Source organism: Podarcis cretensis (genome assembly GCF_951804945.1).
Source record: "Podarcis cretensis genome assembly, chromosome: 1".
In the NCBI taxonomy this organism is placed as follows: Eukaryota; Metazoa; Chordata; class Lepidosauria; order Squamata; family Lacertidae; genus Podarcis; species Podarcis cretensis.
The window spans coordinates 103,473,160-103,499,156 of NC_137170.1; the positions used below are offsets into that span (position 1 = coordinate 103,473,160).

Below are 25,997 nucleotides of genomic sequence, written 5' to 3' on the forward strand. Positions count from 1 at the left end.
TATATGGAAAATGTCTGGATATGGCTACTGGATAAAAAAAATAATATCCACGCAGGATTACAAACTGTTCTAACCAGCTTGTGGAGACTATATGAAAATAATAACAAGAGATGTGGAAAAACAATAAGAAAGGACTGGATAGTACTGTGAACATCATAAGGTTAGATTTGTGGACATTAAAACAGCAGGAAGAAGCAAGAAGTTGATTGGATCCCCTTTGGAACTTGAAATATGGATACCCCCAACAAAAATTTAAAATTCGGCTGTGTAATTTGGAATTTATGTAATTTGGTTTGATTTGATGTGATTGGTCGGTTAATAATAATAATAAAAATTCTTGAAAGTAGCTCTATAGATTGAGTTATGCACATTTCTCACTAACGCCATATACCAAGGGGGAGTGAGATGGAAACACCCCAAACCATACTTTCTCTGTGAGTAAAATAACCAAGGCCACATTATCTTGCTCCAATTAAATTATGTTTTCCCACAGAATGTTAGCTTCAGGGTAGTCTTCTGAGGCACTTGACGTACTTCGTCTTAATTTCTGGGTAATGTGGTGCTGACAATCATTTAAGACAATGTAGCTGATAGGCCAGTCTCCTCCAACCTCCAAAAAATGTTTTTTCCCTAGCATATCCTGGTGACACTTTTCTGAGATGGATGTCTTCCTCAGAATTTGATTAATGTAATGCAATAAAAGAGATGTGCACTAAGGTGTCTGAACATGTCTTGTTAAGTATCTTTGATTCATTATATGTAGTTCTTAGTTCCCTTCTCTTTCTTCAGTTCATTTTTTAACATTTCAATAATATATCTATAAATATGAAAAAGTTGGCACTTTCAAAGTCACTGACATATATGTCTACTAATTCATGGCTCTAAAAATTTGTATCTTTCAACTTGTCATTTTAAATGTTGTACGTTTTATTGCTGTAAGTAACCTGTGTTAGAAATTAAATGTTGAACTTTAGCGAGGAAATAAATAAAATGGTTGACAGAGTGGCTATACCACAAGGTACCTGAATGTAGTACTAAGATAAAATTGCTGACCGTCTCCCATCCTAAGATGACTGGATGATTTTTGAGTCATGTCATTTGGCAGTGCTCCAATTGAATACAGATAAATGAGCAAGAAAGTTAAAGCTTCGGAAACTGTCAATCACAAGACATCACCTAAGTGCAAGATTGCTTGCACCTGGGCAGGTGTGCATGTGTGTTTGTGAACGGGTTCAGGGGCAAGCTGGAAAATTGCTCTGTCGGGTAAAGCTAAAGGCATGCAAGTAAACTGAGCATACTGGATTTTCGAGAATCAAGATAGAGCGGGGCAAAGGTATTAGAAGCAGGAGCAAACAGATTCAATCAAGGTACACCCCAAGAGATTTGAATACTGTATGGGCTCTGGACCAATCTTGAAGCAGCTTCTTCCTGTTTTCTTTTACTGTGACTACTTGGAGGCTAGAGCCAAAGGGGGCAGCAAAGTCCAAGTGGTCTCACATAGGAATACGTCAATTTTGGTTTTGCTCCGTTTTCCATTTTCCCAGTCTTTTTTTTTTTTTTTAATGCGCTCCTGAAAATTCGTTTGAGTGCATATTTCTCCTAATTTTTGTACACACTTTTGCCCAATTACCTTTTTTTGCAAGGAATTTCTCCATATATAATGCAGTTTTGTATATTGCCTTCAGCTGTATATGAATTTATACAAGCACACACTTTGCACTAGTATATGCATATGTATACATTATCTGGCTGGAGAACCACATTACAAAATTCGGAGAAGTGCGGATTTCAAAGGACAATTCTGTTTCCGTGTGCATTGTCTTCCAGTAAGTGTAAATTCTGCAAGTTTGCCTTTAAATGTGAACCAAATCTAATTTAACCTCCAGCTCTAGTCTTAACAGAGCTTGCATTAAGATAGGAGGCAAGGACAGCTGATGAACTATTCCTGATAGCAACTGTCCTCAGTGACGTCAGCAGATCCTCCACATCTGACAAGCTACATAGTGTTCCAAGGCATCACATTCACTGTATGAATCCTGATTTGCTGGGATGAATTTGTTGAAGAAAAAGACAGGGAATTGTGCTGGAGCAGGAGTGTGGGGCAGATAGAGAGAGAAGGTATGAACAACCTAGAAAAAGCAAGCGTTCTTAATAATTACACCCCCCCCCCTGAAAAACAATCTGAAAGGTCTACTTTTTCTCAACACCAAAACTGAATGGACAAAAATTTGGTGCAGAATAAAATATACCTCATGGCAGGAAAAAAGGCAGCTGGCTGGATCTATCCCAAAGGACAAGATAATGTCACATGCTGCAAATATTTTAAGTTTATTTTTCTTTAACATTGATTTCCTTAAATGAGAATTGCCGCAGTTCTTTCCTGATTCAAAAAAAGAGAGAAACAATTCTTGCGTTTATATTCGGAGCTTAAGGAGGTAAGGTTTTCTGTGTTAAGAGCAGTTCTTTTTTTCTAAAAAATGTTTAGAAGTACTCTCATTTTGACTCAAGGAAATCAAAATTTTATAGTTCAGATTGGAAAAAATAAATACAGTAAATGGACAAAAGTACAAAGATTCAAAAAATGTTTACGGGTCTGCGTCCCCCTGTGTCCTGTCCCCCCCCCCCCGAAAAAAAGCACTGGTTAAGAGCAATATGACAAGAGGACCTTAAATATTTCTCAGCTGGCTGATTGTGAGTTTATGTATAATTTCCACTTGGAATCTGCCTTGAGTGCTGTATGACAGAAAGTCAGTCTAGATGTTCTAAAATATACAAAATGAGTAAGTGTGTGCCTGCGTACTGTGGGTGGGGTACACATGGCTTCGTTGGTGGAAAGTTATCCAGGGTTCAGGTTTTGAAAAAGCTTTCAGAAACAGTTATCCTACTTGTTTACAGCCAGCTTAATGCGCCATGCCTTGACAGGCAACATAGTGCAGCGCATGGAAAGGAACGAAAGCCTCAGAAGCATAAGGAAGACGCAACGCTGACCACATGAAAAACTAGGCGGTTTGAGGGCTTGACTGCAAGGTGCAGTGAGAGATGGAGTGGTGGGTTTAGATGGGTAGTGGGTTTGCTGGCAGGAGAGAAAACAGAAGTCATGGTCACTGATCCAGAAGCGATGGCAAACCACACAATGTAACTGCCAAAGATGTTTTCAAAACCATCCAGTGTCTGTGATGGTTTAGAAAGCCAGCACTTGAATATGTGTTGAGGACAGAAGTAGAAAATCAAAGCACTCAAGTGCATTTGTACAGAGTGAGGGAAGGGGCAGGATCCAGCCTGCGCAGTGTGGATTCTCTAAGAGGCTAATGCTTTGCTCTGTTTACAACAATGTACTGTGTGGCTTTTTTAAAAAAAAAAAAAAAAAATATTATTAATATCAGCAGCAGAAATCTGGGATCAAGTAATAATTAAGCATATGAGCTGTGAGTCAGGAAGTCCTTGGTTTATTTTATTGATTTTTAAAAAAGTTCTCTCCCACCTATTTTTATAAAGAGACTTAAGGCAGTTAACAGGCAAAATCCTAAAAAAAGCCCCTAAACATATTCAAATTAGTAATATATGCAAAAAAAGGAGCCAAAGGCCTTTTAGAAAAGACCGTAGAGTGCAAATACATATTCGAGTGGTATTTTAATTTTGTATAGGAGGTTTTTGAAAAGTGTTTGGTACCCAAGTCAACACTGACCACAGCCCTTTTACTGAGACAGCCATAGGGAATCTCTGGCCTGCCACACCTTTTTTAAAAAATCAAGCCTTTCCTGCTCCCCAGGAGAGCTGGATTTTGGAAATTGGCCTTTCCTCACCTGATGATCCTTTCTAATCAGATGATGGGATGGCCAGCTAGACACACGCCATTTTAGTCCATATGTAGCTCTCCCTGTTCTCATTCAGTCTCCAAAACAACCCTGGAGGGAGGTTAAGCTGAGTCTCAGTGACTTGTCCAAGCTCACCCAGCAAGCTTCATGGGGGATTTGAACCCTTATCTCCAGCTCTTAATCGCTACACCACACTGGCTCTATTAGCTGCATGTCATACTTGAACATTTAGCCCCAAAAGTTCCCCTAGGGCAGAGAGTGAAGCTGTGGTGCACCAGATGTTGCTGAACTACAACTCCCAACAGCCCCAGCCAGCAAGGTCCATAGTCAAGGGTGCTTGGAGCTGTAATTCAGTAACACCTGGAGGGCCAAAGTGTGGTGTAGTGGTTAAGAGCGATAGACTTGTAATCTGGGTAACCGGGTTCGCGTCTCCGCTCCACCACAGGCAGCTGCTGGGTGACCTTGGGCCAGTCACACTTCTTTGAAGTCTCTCAGCCCCACTCACCTCACAGAGTGTTTGTTGTGGGGGAGGAAGGGAAAGGAGAATGTTAGCCGCTTTGATACTCCTTCGGGTAGTGATAAAGCGGGATATCTAATCCAAACTCTTCTTCTTCCTCTTCTTCTTCCCCACCCATACCCCTAAGGGGACTTACAAACTCAGAAGAGAATAAAACCTTATGCGATAATAAAGCCACATAAAACACACAAAAGTAGCAGAAAAAAATACATTTAAACTGCAGTGCTGTAGTAGAATAACACAAAGGGCTTTCTTCAAGAGCCAGGCTTTCTCTGCCTGTTGAGAGATAGGCAGGGAGTCTTCTGGATGAGCCTCCTCTGAGAGGAAATTCTATTACTGTGGCACTGAAACTGTGAGGAAGTGCCTTGCTTCTGAAGATGGGGGAACAGATAGGAAAGACTCAGATGTAGACTGGAGTGTAGGCAAAGCAGTCCCTTGAGGTTCCTGGACCCAAACTGCTTAGCACTGTTATCTTGACTTGGGCCAAGAAACAAGCTGGCAGCCAAAGGAGGTGTCAAAATGTCTGAGCGATACGCATCATACAGTGAGTGCCTCTCCTCCCGTTGCTGACTGTTGGCACTGGGAGCTAGGCAACGCAGCAGCACAATGTTGTCATGCCACTAGTTGTGTTTAACTGGATGTCACGAGAAAGTGGTGGTGGAGGGCGGAAAGATGAGTTCAGCTGTCCCCCAACTCTCATAAAGTCTAGTTCTGCCCTGTTTTTCTCCCTCTGAGGAGAAATGGTTGCCACTAGAGACAAGAGATACAGATATACAGTGCCAGAAGTACCTACGGGCCAACTTTCACCCAGGCTCTTGGCACTACTGCACTGTCATGGTGTTTGTCAGCCTCTCTCACTGAGGATGTTTGGGGGAAGAGGAAGTACCTAGACATTGTGTTTACAGGAAAGCTCAGTGAAGCGTAGGCCTGGGCAGTGGGGGAGAAAGGGAAATTTGGTGGAGGCGAAGGAGTATGCTATCCCCTGAGGACCAGCATTTCTCTCAGGAGAAACATAGATAGTAAGCTCTGTCAATTCAGTCGCAAGGCAGATTTTGTGCTGCAGTGTGGACGTTTGCTATGAACAAGACATGTTCTGGAGTTCATATGCATTGCATGGTTTGTCTATGGAATCTGCATTGCTAAAAGAAAGAAAGAAAGAAAGAAAGAAAGAAAGAAAGAAAGAAAGAAAGAATAATAATAATAATTTATTATTTATACCCCACCCATCTGGCTGAGTCTCCCCAGCCACTCTGGGCGGCTCCCAATCAAGTGTTAAAAACAATACAGCATTAAATATTCAAAACTTCCCTGAACAGGGCTGCCTTCAGATGTCTTTTAAAGATAGGATAGCTGCTTATTTCCTTCACATCTGAAGGGAGGGTGTTCCACAGGGTGGGTGCCACTACCGAGAAGGCCCTCTGTCTGGTTCCCTGTAACCTCACTTCTCACAATGAGGGAACCGCCAAAAGGCCCTCGGCACTGGATCTCAGTGTTCGGGCTGAACGATGGGGGTGGAGACGCTCCTTCAGGTATACAGGACCGAGGCCGTTTAGAAAGAGCAAATTAACCTTGTCTTGCCTGTTCCTGCAGCATGCAGGTGTGCATCCTGCATCCTTCAACATCCCTCCTGAATTCCCTATTGCTCACTACTTAGAAACTGTGGTATTAAGTGGTATATAAATCATTGTCTTTAAATACATTCATGGCCTTCCAAGAGCCTGAGCCTTCACAGTCTGAGACTTCTAGGGGTGTCTGCCTGCCCCAGGTGGCTTGTAGTAAAGAGGCAGGTTCTGCTAAGTAGAAGTGGACAGGACCCCACAGTGTTACCTAGTGGCAGCTGAAGCAGGCTGTTTCTGGGCAGCTTATGTCTCTTGCAATTAAAGGTAGTGGGGCAGTTACATCATCAAGTTATTCTGGTGGGAATTAAGCAGCTGCACACTGTATGGCTCCTTGGGGCTTCTTGCTTCCTTGGTCACTAGGCAGTTCTCATCATCCTACTCTTGTCAGACCAGCCTCATGATATGCCAGCTTTAGAGGCGTAAGGACCATTGTCACAACAGTGCCCAGCAATCGATAAATCAGTGTTTTTTCCAATGGAGCTTTCAAGATCAGTCCTAAAAGTAGTTTTTCACAGCTACTAAATGGCCCAGAGAGATTTAATAGGTTTAAGGGTTGCTCTTTTTTTGTAGTCTTGGTGCCAGAGGAGAAGTTGCACCTTCAGCACTCTGGAAGGTATGGGAATCCTATCCAAGTCAGCAGTCACCAACCCTGCAAGAAAGTCTCCTGACATGTGAGAACCACCACAGGAAGGTTTTCAGCTCCCGCCTTCCTAAAGGAGAAGGACTGAGAGCAACATCTTCGAAGGGGTATCTCTAGAGCCAAGGTGAAACTGTTCAACCTCCCTTGTTATTTCCAGGAGGTGTAATTCTGTTAATGTTATGTTGTTGCATTGATATGCTGCTTCCCCTCCCCCTTTTGGTATATAGCGGTACCTCGGATTAAGTACTTAATTCGTTCCGGAGGTTTGTTCTTAACCTGAAACTGTTCTTAACCTGAAGCACCACTTTAGCTAATGGGGCCTCCCCCTGCCACTGCGCCGCCGCCACACAATTTCTGTTCTTATCCTGAAGCAAAGTTCTTAACTCAAGGTAATATTTCTGGGTTAGCGGAGTCTGTAACCTGAAGCGTATGTAACCCAAGGTACCACTGTATTTGCTATTATGTTGCTGTTTTATTATTCTGGTTATTATGAAATTGTTCCTGAGATAGTTGATTTGGAGATGCATTGCTGCCCTCTTTGTTGCAAGCCATGTTGAGCACAGTTGTTGTGTGTGGAAAACGTGGTACAAAAACCCCCAGCAACAACCCCAAAAGCCTTTCAGTCGGGCAGATGCTATTTATTTATGTGATCATTGTAAGTGAAAGGAAGCAAAACAGAGGCATTTGTTCTGTGTAAGTGCATTTTGCCCACCGGAGATTTTACTGTATAACAAAGGGACACCCAATGACAGTCCCACCGGCTTGTTTTAGGAGACATGGCTCTCAACAGAGTGTTTGTTGTGGGGGAGAAAGGGAAAGGAGAATGTTAGCTGCTTTGAGACTCCTTCGGGTAGTGATAAAGCGGGATATCAAATCCAAACTACTACTACTACTACTACTACACTTCTTCTTCTTCTTCTTCTTCTTCTTCTTCTTCTTCTTCTTCTTCTTCTTCTTCTTCTTCTCAAGGTTCCTGAATTTCTACAAGTTTTGATGATGTAATAGGAGTCTCTATTATCAGAGGCATTTTGATTCCCTGACTCCAATAAAAATATGGCGGTAGACAACAGGAGATTATGAAATGCCCTTTGAGGACAAGAGATTAAGTACAGAGCACTTATGTCTGAGAAACGGTGTAGTTTTAGAAAATATGATCAAACTAGCAAGAGAATGAGAGGCAGGGGGAGGAAAGGATAACAAATTGCAGAATCCGGCCTCAGCAAGGACAGAAGCTACAGCTGACCTGCGAGAAAATATGGCTGAGCTAAAACACTCATTAGCTAGAGGAAAAAAGGAAGAAAGTTTTTGTTTGCTGTTTGTACCATGATCTTAAAATGCAAGTCTGTAAGCAGTAAGACACCCCAAAAATGAGGAAGGAATGTTGCATTCTGCAGGCAAGGGTGCCACGAGATCCCATCAGAAAAAAAAACAACCTATGTATTTGACTAAGTAAGCATTTTGTGGAATTGGTTGTTTCCTTCCTTGTTCTTTCTTTGGTGCTGAGGTAAGGGATTGTCATTTTTATCACCAGTTCTTGTAACATGTGTGTCATTGTCAAAGATTTTACTGCGCCTGTTATTTTTAGTGCCAGATCAAAAATTTCAAAGGCAATGAATATTGCAGGGTGTTTGTATTTTATTTTATTTTATTTTTTACTTTAGGGTGGGGTGTGGGAGGTTTCTGCAAAATGCAAGCTGCTTGTTGTGTTTAAACTGAGCTGGAAAATAATAATAATAATAATAATAATAATAATAATAATAATAATAATTTTATATACTGCCCTTCATCACAAGATCTCAGGGTGGTTTACAAAATAAAAAGAGATGTTCAAAAGTGACAGAGTTTGAGCCATGTCAGTATAGGAAGGTTTGCATCTGCTCACTGTTTAGCTCTGAAGGTGATGTTATACCAAGACAGATCACCGGTCCATCTTCCCTGACTGACAGTGATTCTCCAGGATTTCAAGCAAGAGTCTTTCTCAGTCTACCTGGAGAAGCGGGGGACTGAACTTAGGATTTTCTGTGTGCAAAGCAGGCCACTGAGCTACAGAGACAAACAAGAAACAGACAATGTGAAAAGGCAGCTGAACTCCTTCCTGCACCACCGTGAAAATGCATTCATTTCAGGCCAGCCTAGGTACATGGCAACTTGGGGATGGATCTTAATAAGAGGATTAATCTGGCAACCCTACCTCTGACACATGACTTTACAAGCCAGGAGGCAACAGAATTAAGCAACTAAAAGTTAATTTATTATTATTATTATTATTATTATTATTATTATTATTATGCTTAGGGTGTAAATGCAGCATATTCAGAGCACATGTATGTAGCATAATATTAAAGAAAGCCGTGGGAATCCAACTTCAAAGCTGAGCTAGGCAACTATATGTTAGGATACCCTCCCCCCACAGTAGGAGATTAAACACTCGTTTTGCAATATGCCCCAACTAAGAATTTACTGCTGCCTGTTATTTTTAGCAGCAGAAGAGAGATTAAACGAAATCCGGGATTATTTCAGACAGTGTTAGAAATGAGCAATTTTTTTTTTTTTTTATCACTGGGATCAGTCTGACCCAGTTGAGATTTGATAAGGCTTTGGTGCTTCTTTCTGAAATACTCACAAATGCTAAAGTTCCTCAGGCCAAGTTGTCCTTCAGTGGGGCAGAACAGAAAGTCTAGGGGGAGGGAAATTGGCCATGAGGTAATATCCCCCCCCACACTTCAAAACAAACAAGCACATCCTTCCTTTCCATGACACACCCCGTACACCCCAGGGCTTTTCAAATGACATTTCTTAAATGCAAATGAGTGCAATGATAGGCCGCTGGTCTGACTGTATAGGGTAGCTTCCCATGCTCCTATGAAGGGAGAGTAAGACAAGCAGGGTGATATGCCAACACTGAGAATGGACTATAGCTGCTGCACCTTCTTTTCCTTCGTTCTTCTCTTTTGTTGATGGGGAAAGGGGAAAACAGGAATATGGAAGGCCGAAAGATGAGGAAAAGCTTCTGCAACAGTGTTTCGGTTCATAAACCCCTTGGTGGCAGTGTGGCAAATTTTGAAGAGCTGGCTCCTGTTGTCACCTCCCTTCAAGGAGAGTCCAAAAATATGGACAGTGCTTTCAATTCAATTTAAAGCACCATGATACTACTTTAAACGGTCATGGCTTTCCCCAGGAAATCCTAGGAACTGCCATTTATTAAAGGTGTTAAGAGCTGTTAGGAGATCCCTGTTCCCTTCACAGAGCTGCCATTGCATGTGTAGGTCCCCAGGCCACCCCTCAAATAACTTCACACATAACACGTAATTTTAGTTTTGGTTTTTGGGCACTATTTTGGCCACAACTTTATTAAAATACAAAATCAGTGAGTGGTTGTTTAGACATTGGTTATGACTATCTGTCCCCCCGCCTGGGACAGAACTGACATCCCGAGGTCCGATCGGTAGCCAGTAGAAGGGAAAGTCAAACTTGGGGGTCATTTGAGCTAAGCCTCAGACCCATGCCGCTCACCCCAGCAGCTCCCCGAAAGCTTGCCGGCCCTGGTCCCATGACAGGGATTGGACGGCCCTGGTCCCATGATAGGGATTGGATGAAATCGAGGCAAGCCCCAGGATTCCTTTAACGGAATTCCCTTTAGTGCAATAGGAGGGGCAGGCACAGCCTATCCTGACCCCTCCACCACCAGCATATTATAACCAATGCCTAACCGCAACCTTACAAGTTGTGACGAATTGCTGAGTAGTAGGCAAAAACCAAATGGCACAGCCAATCACCAAATGGCAAAATTCCTACTAGGCCCCTGCGCCAAGGCAGACGACCCCATGACAGGCAAAGCAAGGTCAACCGGAAAAGAGGGCGGGCGGGCGGGCGGGTGATCCGATGCGCTCTGCAAAGAGAAAGAGAAACCAGAGTGCACCAATATTTAAAGACTATGGTCCCGCCCACCCAATTTGCAACATACAATTTGCCCCAGCAACCCGGTTATCCAATCATAATGCCAGGCAACAACTATTAACCTGCCTGGCAACAAGAGGCCTGGCCCGGTGGCCCACACCGCAACACGTGCTCTCATTTATTGGAGAACACACTTTCCCAGAATTCCCTGGGAAGAGGTGTGAGCTGTTAAACCCCTATGGGAACCGTCACTGTGAGGGGAATAAGCCTCTCCTAACAACTCTCATGCCTAGTGTATAGTGCAGGTGGGGACACACACACACTCATACATGCCCCACCCAAAAGAAAAGCAGTGCACTGCATAATTCCCAGTTCATTAGGATCAGTTGCCATAGAACAGATGTTCACAGAACATTGAACTTTAACACACTGAGCTTCAACAAGGCATAAGGAGGGTAGTTTCCCATTTCTGCTACACTCCACCATTTTCTTCCTTTCTTGATTAGTTTTAGATCCAATCTTTCCTCCAAGGAGCTTAAGGCAGAATACAGAGTTCCCTAGTAAGGTTTGTGGCGGAGTTGAGATTTGAACCCAGAACCTCCTTGTCCTAGTCCAACACTCTAACCATTACACCACAGGAGCATAGCAGACATGGGAAACTTTCCATTAACGGTATTGCACTTGAGATGGCTAGGAACTGCCATGCAGATGTTCCTTAACACTATCCTAGGTCACTAGAGCAAATCATAACGTATGGAACAGGAAAGTATATAATGATGATGCTTGTATCTAGTGGTATGTAATGACAATGATTCCTCTCATCATCATTTGGATTCTGTCTCTCTCACACACACACTCAAACTTGTACGCTAAGTGAAAGCTACAGTACAGGATTGAATTATAGACCATTCAGTTTTCCCCTTGCTGTGATCAACACTGCAGAGTATAACATTACAGAAAGATAGAAAGGTAAAAAGGGATAAAGTCATATAAAGAGAAGTTCAAATGCAATAAATGGGATTTTGTGTGTGCATGTGGGTATACTGGATTTCTTGCCACTTTCAAGCTAACCCCCTTAGTTCACTTCAATACAATCACTGAAGTAGCTGGGAAAAGAGACAAAAATATATGCTTTGATATGGTAGATCAACCCCAAAGTTTCCCCTCCTAATAAAATAAAATAAAAGTCTCTTTTGTATATACCGTTTACAATGCAAATCTCAAGTTAGTGATTTCAGGCTCACTTCATGAGGGACAAAGAAGTATCTAGACACACAATGATAGATAAAATAGAATAGATCTGCAATGACAGGACATCTTTGATAGTTCAACAAAAGTTTTAAAAATAAATGAAAATCATTTATTTTCCCTGGCTACCTTGAATTAGCTCTGTGTGTGTTTGTATGCATAGATGGGCCTGGGTGAGAATGTTGCTGTATCATTACATAAACTTAGCAAGCCATATGGTTAAACAGCACCAGTTTGCATCAATCAGTACCTCTCTCTTATGGGTAGGATTCCCCCCTTCCTTTTAAAAAAGGAAAACATAACAATATGCTTGGAAAGTGAACACCTGAGTTGGCTGCCTGATTATAGAAAGCAAACACATTTTAAGAGCCAAGTTCCTGAAACATCTGCTGGATTTTAAAATCTCTCCATCTTTATTAAGTAAAGAGAGAATAACATGGGTTCCGGAGTATTACATCAAGGATTGTGACTTGTTATATATTTTCTTTTGGATTTAGATGAATCTGCCTTTTGGTTTATAGGCAGTCTGCTCCTATTGCAAAAATACCCATTTTAAAAGAATGCTGTTGTAGGTAAGTAGGCCAAATGAAAAAAAAAATGTTGGATTTTTATATGCTGCCTTTAACATTCAAAATAACTCTTGAAAAGGGTCGGCCAAGTCACACTTTAGAAAATACCTCTCAAACAAAAGTCTACTTCCTTCACTTCTTTTTTCAAGCAAGAGTCCTCTTGTTTGTTTTTAGTCTTTCCACACAATTTGGGTGGGTGTGGTTGCACAATAATTGTGCATTTCCTCCCCATAATTCCAGATAAGCATTGGCGTGTGTGTGTGTGTGTGTGTGTGTGTGTGTGTGTGTGTCTCCTTCACTCTCAGCAGCAGGAAGGCAGACATACAGACTGCATAGCACATGGCGCCTAATCTGTGTGGTCCATCAGGATCTGGCATCCTCCACCAATCAGGATTGCAGGAATAGCAGACTTGGGTTGTAATCCTATGCACACGCAGTGGGAACCCCATTGAATGCAGCGGTTGATACTTAACTTTGCCTGAGTGGGCTTCCACTTGGACAATTCGGGTTCTTCTGCTCCCCCTGCAGTCTGGGCTTCCCCATCCCCAGGGGTGGAGGAAAGGGGCTGTGGTGGGTGCGGACGGACCTGGATGTCACCGCTGAGGAGGGTGACAAAATGCTGGGCGGGGACGGCAGCACACCTGAGCCACGTGTCTCTCATGGGAGAGATGTGGTGGCTTGGGTGTGCATAGGATCTGCGCTGTCCAAACGGTCCACCTGCTGCCTCCCCCCCCCAGCTGCCTCCCCCCTTCCCTGCCCCTATGGGTGGCTCGCCCCACCCCTGGGCATGCTGCCTGAGCAGCTTCCTCCGCCACTGCCCATCCCCACCCCAGTGCTCTAGCAGGCTCCCCAGTTCCCCAGAGTAGATTTTTTTTGGGGGGGGGGGGTGGATGGGGAAGGAGTGGAAGGGGAAGCCTTGTTGCAAAAGTGGATTTGTTTGAAGTCAGGCACAATTGTATGCCATATCACTTTTGACAAGTATAGGAGCACACTGTTAGCCTTATGAAGAGTCAGCCCATGGTCTGTTGAGCCCAGGTGTATCTACTTTGACTGACAATGGATCCCTGCAAAGCACGTACTCTACCACTGTGCTATGGTTCTGTGCCTTAGAACAATTCCATTCCTGCCTGTTAGGGCTATCTGGAGATTCCCTAATCTGTAGGTAGGAATAGGGATGCAAGAAAGCAGCCGTTTCCATTCCAACCTGTATTCATCAGAACCAGTGCTGTTTCTGTTCTGCTGCAGTTCAACTTCCATCAAAAACAATGTTTGTCCTGCTGTCCACTGGCTGAATTTAATGTAATCTGGGACATCGTTAATTCCACAATTCCGCTCCATTCCTTTCACTACAAAGCGGATTGATTTCAATTCATACTAAATGTCAGGAAAGGGGTGGGTATAATTAATGATGAATCATTTGCAGACCAACACCACTCCCCCTGAATAACGAATATGAATCAGATTTGCTTGCCTGATTCCTATTCCTGGCAGCAAACGTGCATGCAAATCTGCAGAAGTTCCCGCTTTTGTTTCCACTGAGCGCAGAATTAATTGCCATCCCTCGATAGGAATGAGGCTGTTTCTGCACCCAGGTTTGTGTCTGCTTGCATGTGGGGCCTCCTCAAGCTCTCTTTAAGCTGATGGAATCTGTCAACAAACAAACAAGCAAACAAGAATTCATAGAGCCGCTGTTACGAAATGCTAGATTAAAGCCAGGGAGTGTTCCTTTAAAACCAGAGAAACCCAGTTTAACTTGCCTCACAGGGTTGTTGTGGGGACAAAACGGTGGAAAGCATCATATGTGCCACCCTGAGGAGAAAGTGTGTGAAAAAATGTCATAAATTAAAATAATACAAATCCATAATGCTTTGACTGTAAAAAAAAGCCAGGGAAGCAGAACTTTTAGCAGCTCTTGATGGTGCCAGGATAGCTCAGTCAGTAGAGCAGGAGACTCGTAATCTCAGTGTCATGGGCTTGACCCCCAGGTTGGGCAAAAGATTCCTGCATTGCAGAGGGATGGACTAGAATTCAGTGTTTCCCAACCTTGTGCCTCCAGCTGTTTTTGGACTACAATTCCCATCATCCCTTGCCACTGGTCTTGCTAGTCAGGGATGATGGGAGTTGTAGTTCAAAAACAGCTGGAGGCACAAGGTTGGGAAACACTGGACTAGATGACCCTCATGGTCTCTTCCACCTCTACAATTCTATGCAAGTTGCGTTTTTTTGAAGTGCTCTGATGATACCTATGAGTTTCAATGATAAAAACCTTTGTCAAGATTGTTGGCAGAGAAAACTTGGCAGGAACGGGATAGGATGGAATGTATGTGTGTGTGCGTGTGTGTGTGTGTGTGCCCCACCACTCAATCAAAACCTACAAACCACTGATCTGTATGTTAAGCCTATTGGCACATGCAAGGCAATTTTGTTGCATGACCTACTGGGGAAAAACCAGTAAAAATAGAAGTCAAATCACTTAAAGAACTGCTGTTTAGTGAGTTAGAATGAATGAAGTCTTTCGTGAGTTTGTGCTAGCAGATTCATCGCTGTTTCTGTTCTAGCCGTTCCCCTAGCTGAGTCTCAACTGCCCCAGGCAGTCTTTTTGAGGACACTTGACCTGTCAGTCATATTTCAGAAACTACTGATATGGTACTTGCTGATTTAGTTTAGATTCCAAACAGGCTAGCTGCTGGATTACAGACTAATGACCCATCCGATGCTGAAGGCAAAGGCTTAAAGTGCGGGAGTGAATTAAGCCTCCACGTTGTCTGTAGGGGGAGAATTTATTATGTCATTAAATTTGATTCAATAAATTTTCTTTCTTTTCGATGCAGTGTGTTGAGCGAAAAGCAAAGAAGCAAATTCCACCCTGAGCACTGGCGTTTTTGTTTGCCTGCTTTCGTTTACATCGGATGCAGGTAAATCATTGCGGTGATATGCAGAGAAGCTCGGGTGATGCGCAGCTGAAGCTCTGAAATATCAATAGGAATGATAGGTTGGGGAAGCTGCACGGCTGATTAACTAAGCCTGGGTGCCTATGAACCAGGCTCATTTGAATACATGCTCCAGTTGGTAAATACATAGGAAAGTGAGGCTTGGCTTTCTTTGATGACCCCTTAGGTGTGGTTTCAAGGGAATATTCAATGAAATACCAAACCTCCGCAGTGTAAAGATATTAGCATTGCGTTATAGATAGCAGTCCAGATCTATTGCGAGGCGGGTAACCTCTGAGTCAAATGAGGATTGAGGGTCGGTTTGCCGAAGTAGATGGAAGTATACAAATGCAAAGATTGCTCCAATAATTTGAGAATCTTCAACATTTGGTGTTGTATCTGCCTACATATGTTTCAGGGTTGTGTTGCAGCAACAGATAAGGGTGTTTATAAATAATAACAAATAGATTTCAGGAAAAGAGTAGCATGATTTTGTTGTTGTTGTTGCTCCACATATGTAGCAGCTAATAAAAATTATTTGGGGAATTAAGGAGAATTTAAGTACTGCTGCACTAAGCACATAATTGAATGGGGGAGTAGGGGAAGTGATTCCACTTAACCTACATTTAGATTGCCAGTGTTACATATTGTGGCAAGGGTAGGGAACTTGTCTCACTCCAAATTTTGGACTACAATTCCCATCAGGCCAAGCTGTCTTGGCTAATGGTCAGGGATGATGGGAGTTGTAGTCCAACAATATCTGGAGGCCCAAAGGTTCCCCAGTCCCTGTATTATGGGGGCGTCATGCCTGGGAACTATAGATACTGTTCACAATCCTGCAAATAAGTGTGGAAGACCAAGGCATGGAAGATCAAGGATTTCAGTGGCCTTGCTTTAGCCTACTGAAGTCTGTGCTGGATTGCAGCTGCTACATTCAAGAAAGAAGTGGTTCTGGGATAATGAGCTACATTAAAGCCTTTCCCATCAGATTAGAAAGTGGTGTAACCAGAAGTTTATTTATTTAATATGTCCACCATGAGCTCTTCAAAGCAGCTGACAAGAGAGATAACATAATAATCTAACAGTTTAAAACATCCCTTGCAATCTGACACTGAAAAACCTAAAACAGGAAATAACAGAATACAGCAGCAATAAAAACAATTCGAAACTGAGAGACGGAATAAGTTCAGTAAAACATCAACCCAAATGTCTTCCTAAAAAAAAGAAAAAAAGGTTTTTGACAATTTAACAAAAGCCATTAGAGAGGTGGCCTATTATGGGCTTCCCTTGGACACAACCACCACAAAGCTGTCTTGGGGGACATTGGGAAGGCCTCCAGAGATGATTTCGGTAGGTGGTCAGGCTTTTGTGGAAGAAGGTGGTCCTTCAGATAACCTGGTTTAGGGCTTTAAAGATCATCACTAGCACTTTGAATTATGCCCAGAAAGAAATTAGAAGCTGGTACAGCTGGTTCAACAAAAGACTTACATTCCCCCTATATGAAGGCCTTCATAGCCTAGCCACCACATTCTGAACCATCTGTAGATTTGAAAACTCTTCTGAGGCAGCCCTTTGCAAAGTGCATTGCAATAATACAGATGTGGTGTAACCAAGATATTTATCATATAATATTACAGACTCCAAATTCATATTGAATTAATGTGCTCAGTCCATTTTTCTTTTGCAGTCTTTGATCTAAATAAAAAACAGTGTGTGCTTTGATGCACAAACGACCTTTCCCATTAATTTCAATAGATAAGAGATCTGGGTACATGCATCCCTTGTGTATGCTCACCTGAGCTATCCATTGAAATTAATGGGGAAATTGTTGCAGCTTTGTATGTAAATTTGGATTCCAACAATCAGTTAATGGGTAATACTGACTGGTTACTGTACACCAGCTGTTGCTTATTTTAATTGGATTTCTACAGTTTGCTGTCTATGTTCCTCTGAAAACGAGTGCAGATAGCCATATATGCACCGACTGACGATTGGTTCCCATTCATTCTCTCAGAAGTAGTAGCCATTTTCTCCAAGCCAGAAAAATCACTGTTAAAAGTAATTCTGATTTATAGCCATAAATGGCTCAACATTCTTTGGAGGCTGGAAAAGACAAAGTTCACTCGGACTTCTACATTTAAACAGTTTCTCTATTGTGCTTTGGGCTATTAAGGGACATTCCAGACTGCTTGCCAATTACGCCCTATTAGCGTAGTAGCAATTTCATGGCATTCATGTGACAATCATACTTCCTCCTAAGCAAACCATCACGGCAGTAGTAGCAGCACCACACTTAAAAATAACTGCTTCCACAAATTATTAGGTGGGGCATCTGAAACGAAACTTAGAAAATACCAATAGCCTAAACTAACCAGCTCTTCGCTGGTAGCTGCATCTAATGCCAAAGTAGTTTCTTCAGCTTAAAACTCGAACATGCTTTTAAAAAATTGAATTCTTCTTCTTTTTTCTTTTTCCTGTGCTTGGGGAATTTCCCAGCTGTTTGGGAAAGAGCTAAATATTGTGCTAAAGTCTAGAATAGGGTTTCTGTGCAGACATTCTAAACCAATGCGGTAGTTTCCAGATTTTGTGGACTTCAACCCCATCAGCCTCAGCCAACACAGCCAATGGTCAGATATGATGAGGGTTGGAGTCACAACATCTGGAGTGCACCATGTTGGCTACTTCTTAAGTATTTGGAGAAATCAAGAGGTGCATATACATTTACAAACCAGCGGGAATTCTCTACTGGTGCCTTTCACATTTGAGTGTTTCCTAGTGGCCTATCACATCCACTGTACACAGTCTTCCTTTCTCCAAATTCAGAAATCACTGGACCTAGACAAGATCTTCTCCAATTTTTGGCAAGGTAATGTCCCAGTTAGTCCACTGACTAAAACTTGGGGGAATTTATATAAAAAGAAATCTGAGTGGGACTACTTGTAATGTCTGTTGCCCCTGTAAATTTCCAACCAGGCACATACTTGAGAACTTCTGGACTCCATATGGCTGCTGACACACAGGCAGACAGACAGAAGAAACAAATGCATAGATGTGAAATGCCAACGATTGCAAGAGCTCCTATTTAAACCCCTCCCCAAGGGGATAGTTTTAATGCCAGATTGAATGTGTCTTACTTTTTCCCTTCATATTTTATACAAAGTCTCCCTAGCATACTTTCAGTCTTGAGCGATCATAAGAGAAATAGCTTACCACTGTTCACAAAGAAGTCTAAGTGTGTTCCTTTAGAGATCACAAAGAAGCGCTTGAACCTGATTTCTGATCACAATGATGAGGAAAGTCGAATTGCTGCCTTGCAGTCTGGGACGCAGGTGGCGCTGTGGGTTAAAGCCTCAGCGCCTAGGACTTGCCGATCGAAAGGTCGGCGGTTCGAATCCCTGCGGCGGGGTGCGCTCCCGCTGCTCAGTCCCAGCGCCTGCCAACCTAGCAGTTCGAAAGCACCTCCGGGTGCAAGTAGATAAATAGGGACCGCTTACCAGCGGGAAGGTAAACGGCGTTTCCGTGTGCGGCTCTGGCTTGCCAGAGCAGCGATGTCACGCTGGCCACGTGACCCGGAAGTGTCTGCGGACAGCGCTGGCCCCTGGCCTCTTAAGTGAGATGGGCGCACAACCCCAGAGTCTGTCAAGACTGGCCCGTATGGGCAGGGGTACCTTTACCTTTACCTTTTAGTCTGGAGAAACCGAAAATTCAGAGGAGAGATATGATTTTGTTTGCATTTTAAGTGGCATTCTCAAACCACTATGTGAAATTCAGCACAGCTCTTCTTTGAAGTTCGCACTTCTCTGAATATTTTGATGCAGGACTCCAACCAAAAAACATTCTACGGAACCTTAGGGGAAAGTACATAAACATGCATATATTAGTTAAAATAACATACAAAAGTGCATCATGCTAGGGAAAATTCCTTGCAGAAATGTGCACGGTAATATCAAGACTGCATACAAACATACTGGTATCAAATTCCCATTAAAATGCTGATGAATTTGCATGAAGATTTATGTATTTTTTAAATCAAATTGCAGCAGAAATGCAGAGAGCTGAGCTGAATATTGGAAGAACGAGAAACTGAGAGAAAAGGGGGAAACTGAGAGATTGGTTCATCCCTTCTTTTCGTCCACCCCCGTGGAATCCGATTTGATGAAGATCAGCCTAGAAATGCTCTAAATAAATAAAGATCTCTAATGTCCATTCATTTCCCCCCTTCTGTTTGCTGCTTAAAATAAATGCCTGTGGTTGAGCAACAAGGGTGGCGCTGGGAGAAAAGAGAGGCAAAATGAAACATTCTCCCTGACATCTTTTACTATCACTTTGCAGCCAAAAGTATAAATGCTGTGTTGTTAGTCAAGGCAGAATCAAGCTCCTGTGTCTTGTTAAACAGAGTTGCACATTTCCTGCTCCAGGCCCTCTTTGCAGAACAGTCCTTGTGCCACCTGCTGTAGCTGTCTTTTGAGTCTGGGGGTGGGGGTAAGGTGGGGGGTGGGTGGGAAACAGAAATAAGAAGCAGGTCTTCAGCAATACTTTGTAGTGTGAAAGTGCTTTCTGCAGGCTGTGAAAGTGCTCTTCAAAGATCTATCTTGACAACTGTTATTACCAATAGTTTTACAGCACTTTCAGGCCGTGATCTTAAGCACATGTGCCTGGATATAATTTCCATTGAAATGATGACATGTACCTTCAAGAACATGCATTTGGGATTTAGGTTGCAGGATTGCAAGCCCATCCCTCCCACTCCGCCCTCCGGCATCCTTATGCTATTCATTCTCATAGCACCTTCGTGAGAAATGTCACCCAATGACCCTTATATGGACTAGGAATCAAAGTCGGAAGGTCTAAGACAGAGTTCAGCTGGTGTGGTGCAAGGGGTAGCAAGTCAGACTGTAAGACAAACTACGTTGTGTGAGGAGGGAGGCATAGGTTATCTTAGCTGACCTTGAACAAGTCACTTTGTTTTCAGCACTCACGTCAGTAAAATGGGCATACCGCCTCCTAAATGGTGTGAGAACCATCACAAGCAAGATAACAGGAAACAGCAAATTTAAAAGGTTCATTTCCTGGCTGCTTGTATATTTACAATCAAGTGGGGGCTTGCGTGTGGATTCAAGCTGAGTCCTTGAACAGAATAGGAAAGAATCCGTACCAAAGGCAGAGAATGATCTGCCATTGTGAAAAGCAAGTGGGTGGAGTCAAGCCAATTGCCCACATCACCTCAAATTATCAGACGAGGCAGTCAGAAATAAACACATGTACACTTTTGTCAACCTGGGGGATGCCTATGCACTAACCAGAAGTGGATGGGAGGGGGACCTCAGATCCTCAGAGCTGAAAGTAGCCCTGCAGGTGTGGCCACTAGGACTCCTCCAAAGCCAAACCCCTCACCAGCCTTGTTCCACGCTCTTTTCACATGTTTTGTCTGGTTGCAATGGGCTCTTGGACATTGATAATGCTTGGGAGTTCTGGTGAATGAATGGCATTGGGTATCTGAGCAGCCATGGTAGGCTGCTGTAAAAATGACTGCTCAAATTTTGTGCATTTGCTTACTGGGCATTTCTGGGATCTGTGGAGAACTTAGGCATAGAAGTACTCAGAAGAAGCACGTAGACAAAAGGTTTTGTCAGTTGGGGAAAAGCGAGAAATGCAAGTCACAATTTGTGGACATCACCATGTATATGATCTTCTCTGCCAGGACCTGACTTAGATATTCCTCATGTGGTACAGGAAAGAGGGCTATGCCTGCCTAGACAGGAGGTGCTTGGAGTGTGGAGGTGTTGAAAACAGCTGTGTGCACCATAGAGACTCTCTGAACCCCTCAGCTAGCCTGCTGCCAGTCTGTTTGGCTTCTGTACATAGGAGTGCCAACTAAGCTGCGACCGTGGGTGCCTGGGGCTGTGGGTAACATGCAACGTGCATGGCCCTGGCACTGAAATTTGTGGGTGCCTGGACCCTTCATGGGGAATTTTGTGGGTGCTTGGGCACTCAGCATCCCAGAGAGTTGGCACCTATGTCTGTACATGAAATCGGAGAGGACCATCTTGTTTTGCATTTCAGACAACAAAATGTCTTCTTCCAGCGCTGAAGGAAGATTCCTGTTATGCTTTTTTTAATGTGTGAGGAGTGACGTGTCAGAATAATTTCTCCAGCCTCATTCCTGGGCACTAGTTTTGTCTTCCTTTAATATCTTCTGTGACATTCACTACAGCTCCCTGTGGTTTTACAAGCCCTGGAAACCTATGTAAAAACACTGCTCTTAATTGTCAGGTGAGTTATCTCTCCCAACTCCACTCTACATTGCTGACTTTATTACCTGTCAAGTCCTTGGTGATGGGAGGCAAACTAAACACACAGGGGGGAATGAGCGTCAGCAATAAATGTGTTTTTCATCCTGGCTGGTTTAAGTTTCAAAGGTGGGAGTCTCTGTTACCTAATCGAGAATGCCTCGCTTCACCACAGGTATTTCAGGTAGATTAATGGCTCACTATACAGTACAAAGTCAATGATGCAGGGATGTTACCTTGGATGCCACAGGTACAAGGTACAAACTTTGCACCCCACAAGCTTCTTGTTTTGCCTTTCGTCCTTGCATGATAGCTCAGACTGCTGGTAAAATTTAAACAACCTTAACAAATCCAACAGAGCTACTAGTTCAGGGCTCAGTCTTCTGCCAAAAAGAGCTTCTGGCTAATAGGCACCTCTTTGAGTACTTTGATCGACCAACAAGGACCCTTAGTAGCAGTGAAATATGTTGTCTCACCATCACCAGTGCTGAAGAAAGAGTCAACTGTTAGTCTGGTTGCCTGAAGTAACTACTAGTATCTGGAATGAGAGGGCATCAGCCTGTCTTTTGCCTCAGACAGTGAATAGCCTTGGGCCAGCCATGCTACTGAGGATGCTATTCTTGGTTGAAAGCAAGGCTTGTGACTCCAAAGAATGAAGTAGGTCCTTTCCATGGTCACTTCTCATTTGTGGTATGCTTTCTCCTTCAAAACCCACACTATCTACCATTTTGCCCTCAGAAAGCTTTTCGTTTCACCAGGACTCTTGGGATTAAGTTCTTAGTTCTGTTGTTTTATGTTCACATTTGGATTGCTGGTATTCATCATCAAAATGCATAGTGGTAATAATATAATTATAATCACCGGTTATCAGGATTTGAATTGTCTGGAAAGATGGTGAAGAAACGTATCCAGTGAATGCAATAAGAAATGTCACAAACATTCGATATGGCTTTTTATTCAGTACTTCTCAGAAACTAAACTTCAGTTATGAGTGGGAAAATGCAGCTACAAAGTAGGTAAATAGATCTTTTTTTGTGGAACTTTGACAGTCACAGATCCACTGAGACAACTGTTGCCATGCTTCTAGCAACGAAAGGGCAGATATGTTGACCTGAAGGTTACAGCTCAGAATCCTCTCTGGTATTTTGGTGAGGCATCTTGCATGGGGTGGTCATCCTGCACTTGCCATTTCTTGTAAAGGTTTGGTCACATGGGGATTACTTGAAAAATCATATGATGGGGCACATGGAACCATCTGGAGAGTTGACCAGTAGTACCATGTAGCTACAAGGCAAGCTAAATTCTATGATAGACTTTTGAACTTGTGGGGTGGGATGAATATGGATGAACAGTGTGGTGTAGTGGTTAAGAACGGTGGACTCATAATCTGGTGAACTGGGTTCGCGTCTCCGCTCCTCCACATGCAGCTGCTGGGTGACCTTGGGCTAGTCACACTTCTCTGAAGTCTCTCAGCCTCACTCACCTCACAGAGTGTTTGTTGTGGGGGTGGAAGGGAAAGGAGATTGTTAGCCGCTTTGAGACTCCTGAAGGGGAGTGAAAGGCGGGATATCAAATCCAAACTCCTCCTCTTCAACAACAACAACAACAACTTGGCTTTATCATGTGGGCCAGATGCTGTACATCAGCTTTCCACGTGGTTCCAGTGTAACCCCCTAGGGTTAGGGTTGTAAGATTACAAACAACAAAATGACCATAGTTAGTGGCCACTCAGTCACAGAAGCTCAAGACATTGCTTGTGCTGTACAGGTAAAACTGATCAATCACATATCTGTAAATTATATATCACAGTGACATGCAGCTAACAAAACAGATAATTTGATGGAGGAAGGTAAACAGGGAACCTTGCAGGGGTTGCACAGAAAAACCAGACAGCCCAGATCTGTGTTTGCCAGTTCAATAATCATTCTGCAGAAGCTTCTTTCTTTCAGGGCTTTCCCTGTTGAGTCATTTTGTCTAGTGACAATTCCAGAGATGTTTTTCTTTCCAAACCATGAACATAGATCTTCTTTTCTTTTCCACCAGTGAATCATCTGAGGGGGCTTCTCCAGTCCTTACAGATCCCTTTTCTGCCTCTTTCCTTGTTCTCTATACCTTTTTTTTCCAATGAAGGCAACTCTCCTCTCCCGTGCTGTGTGCACACTGCACCTTTAAAGGAAATTATAAGCACAGTTCCCCCCTCAAAGAATTATGGACACTCCTCACAGAGTTATAATTCCCAGCAGTCCGTAACAAACTACGGTGCCCATAATTCTTTGTGGGGGAAAGAATACTTTGAATGTACAAAGCCCAGGTTAGAGACACAGGTCACAGCAGAGGGTTTGGGGAAATGTAGTCCCAAGACTCCACAATCCCTTCCACTGCTTAAAAAATGGAGACTTGAACCTTCCTCTCTTGTAAGCAGTCATGTTAGCTGTATGCCTGTAGGGTAGTCGTGACACAAGTTGCACAACCCTTTCCTCCCCAAAGAGTAGCCCTTGTGCAACCAGGGCCAGACTCCACCCCCACTAAATCTGCTACAGGTGGAAATGAGATACACCCAAAACCAGCCCATCCTCATTTCAACATAGCACCCAAAGTGTCTGCAACCAACTTCCAAACATGCCCAGATGGCACCTTTGCACAATGAGGTGGTCCACACCACAACAACAGTGCAGAGTTATTTTAGTAGGTTCTCTCTCCTCCTTTCTAAACTTTGTCAGTGTATATCTGTGGCCTGGCTTGCACACACGATGCTGTGTTGAAAAAGACAAGGGGCCTGCGGTAGACCTGCTGAGCAGGCGAGTTGCAGATCTTGCAGAGCTGAAACCAAAGTGGAGAAGTGAAACCGATTTCTAAAGAGAATGCACTTTCCACATTCGTTATGCTTTTGTATCTCCCTCTCTGCATTGGAAATTGCTAGAGATGCAGTTTGGTTCCTGCTCAGCAGCTATGGAAAGGCGCTAGCCAAAGGAGTATGCAGAGCTCTCCAAATATTTACAGTTATTGGCACAGTTCACTGATTGGGTTGGAAGGGAGACCAGTTCTTCACTTAATCAATTGATTGACAGATTTTCAGTAGATTCATTTCTTACATTGTCCTCTGAAAGGGAACAACCTGGGAAAAAAATACGATGTTTAGAACACATTTTGGGAGTATTTTCTTTCTTTTTTTGGAGAAAGGTGTATTAGGTCAGTGTGGATTTTAATTAAGAATTGATGTCACTTCACTTTGGTCCTTCTGGCTGCTGCTACTCCCATCTCCCCTTTCTTTTAAGCTTGCTTTGGTTTACATTGATGTTTTGTTTATGCCCGTAGCTCCAAATAGAAAGGAATCCGGCAGGAGAACTGCAAGGGGGTGGCCTGCAGGACCCAGGCCTGGGTCATTTTGCTCTGTGCTCTGGGTGTACCCGTGGCAGCTGCATGGTGATGCACTGCCAGTGAGCTGTGCAACAAGTGGCTGATGTCAGAGTTGTGGGAGAGCCAAGTGATAAATTTGCATATGCAAATTTTCTGCAAATTGGGCCTGTGCCCAAGCAGCCCTTGAGTATAAATAGTATGGGCTTATATGCATGACTTCTTAATCCACCACTTGTACTTCATGTAGCTCTTATTCCAATAAATTCAAGAAAGAGTTAACTGAAAAAAGAAAACTTAGAACGTGGTGAGCAAGACATATTTGATTTTTAAAGGAGCAGGAAAAGGAGGAACATTCTGGAAATGTAAAAGATTTACATCGTTCAGTAAATTTATAAGTAAACTATTAGTAAACTGTTGGGTATTAATCCGTTTCACCTGTTGTGTCCTTCTTGAACCGATTAACCTGCAGAACTGGCAGGGTTCACAGGTTTAAGTTACCTGGCCGGTGGTTTTGGATTAGATCAAAGCAATTAATTTCTGTTTGTAAGCGCTAGGCAGAGCATGAGCCATCTGCTAAGAAAATAAGTCATCAGCTGCTTTGCAAACCGCAGCAAATTCTGTAGTCACATGAGTGGCTTTAATAGGTCTTGAGTAGCTGTTGCAAATTTGGGAAAACTTGGCAAACTAATATATTGAAGCTACAGTCTTCTGTACGCTTGTAGTAAGTCCCATTAACCACACTAGGACTTTTCTGAGTAAATATGGATTGCAGTCTTAAAAAAACACAAAAAAAACAAGGAAAAAAACCAGCCTAGCACAAACATGATATTGTGCAAATTGCCTTTGTGGGCAGCAAATATCCCAAACCTGGTCACATAAAACTTGGGTTGTGGTTTTTGCAAAATGCTTAATAAAGGCAAAGATTGGAGAAATGTTTTAACTTTGGCGTTGTTGTAATCATGCTGGTTTATGACTGTAATTAGTCTTTGATTTGATAAAAGTGGGGCAGGTCAACAGCGGAAACCAAGGAATTTTGCCACTAGCTTCAGTGAATTGCACCTTAAGAACACAGGAAGAGCTTGCTGGAGGAGGCCAATGGCCCATCCAGTCCAACA

The 25,997-nt window shown here is 43.1% G+C and overlaps 2 long non-coding RNA genes across 2 annotated transcripts in view; one reads left to right on the top strand and one right to left on the bottom strand.

The window, feature by feature from the left end:
- Nucleotides 1-25,997, top strand: part of LOC307226485 — a 134,985-nt gene that overhangs the window by 96,498 nt on the left and 12,490 nt on the right. The window lies entirely within an intron of this gene.
- LOC307226603 lies at nucleotides 13,738-19,078 on the bottom strand. Its single transcript, XR_013843518.1, has 3 exons — nucleotides 18,916-19,078; nucleotides 18,446-18,545; nucleotides 13,738-13,952 (listed from the first exon to the last, which is right to left on the bottom strand). It is a non-coding gene; the product is annotated as an uncharacterized lncRNA (long non-coding RNA).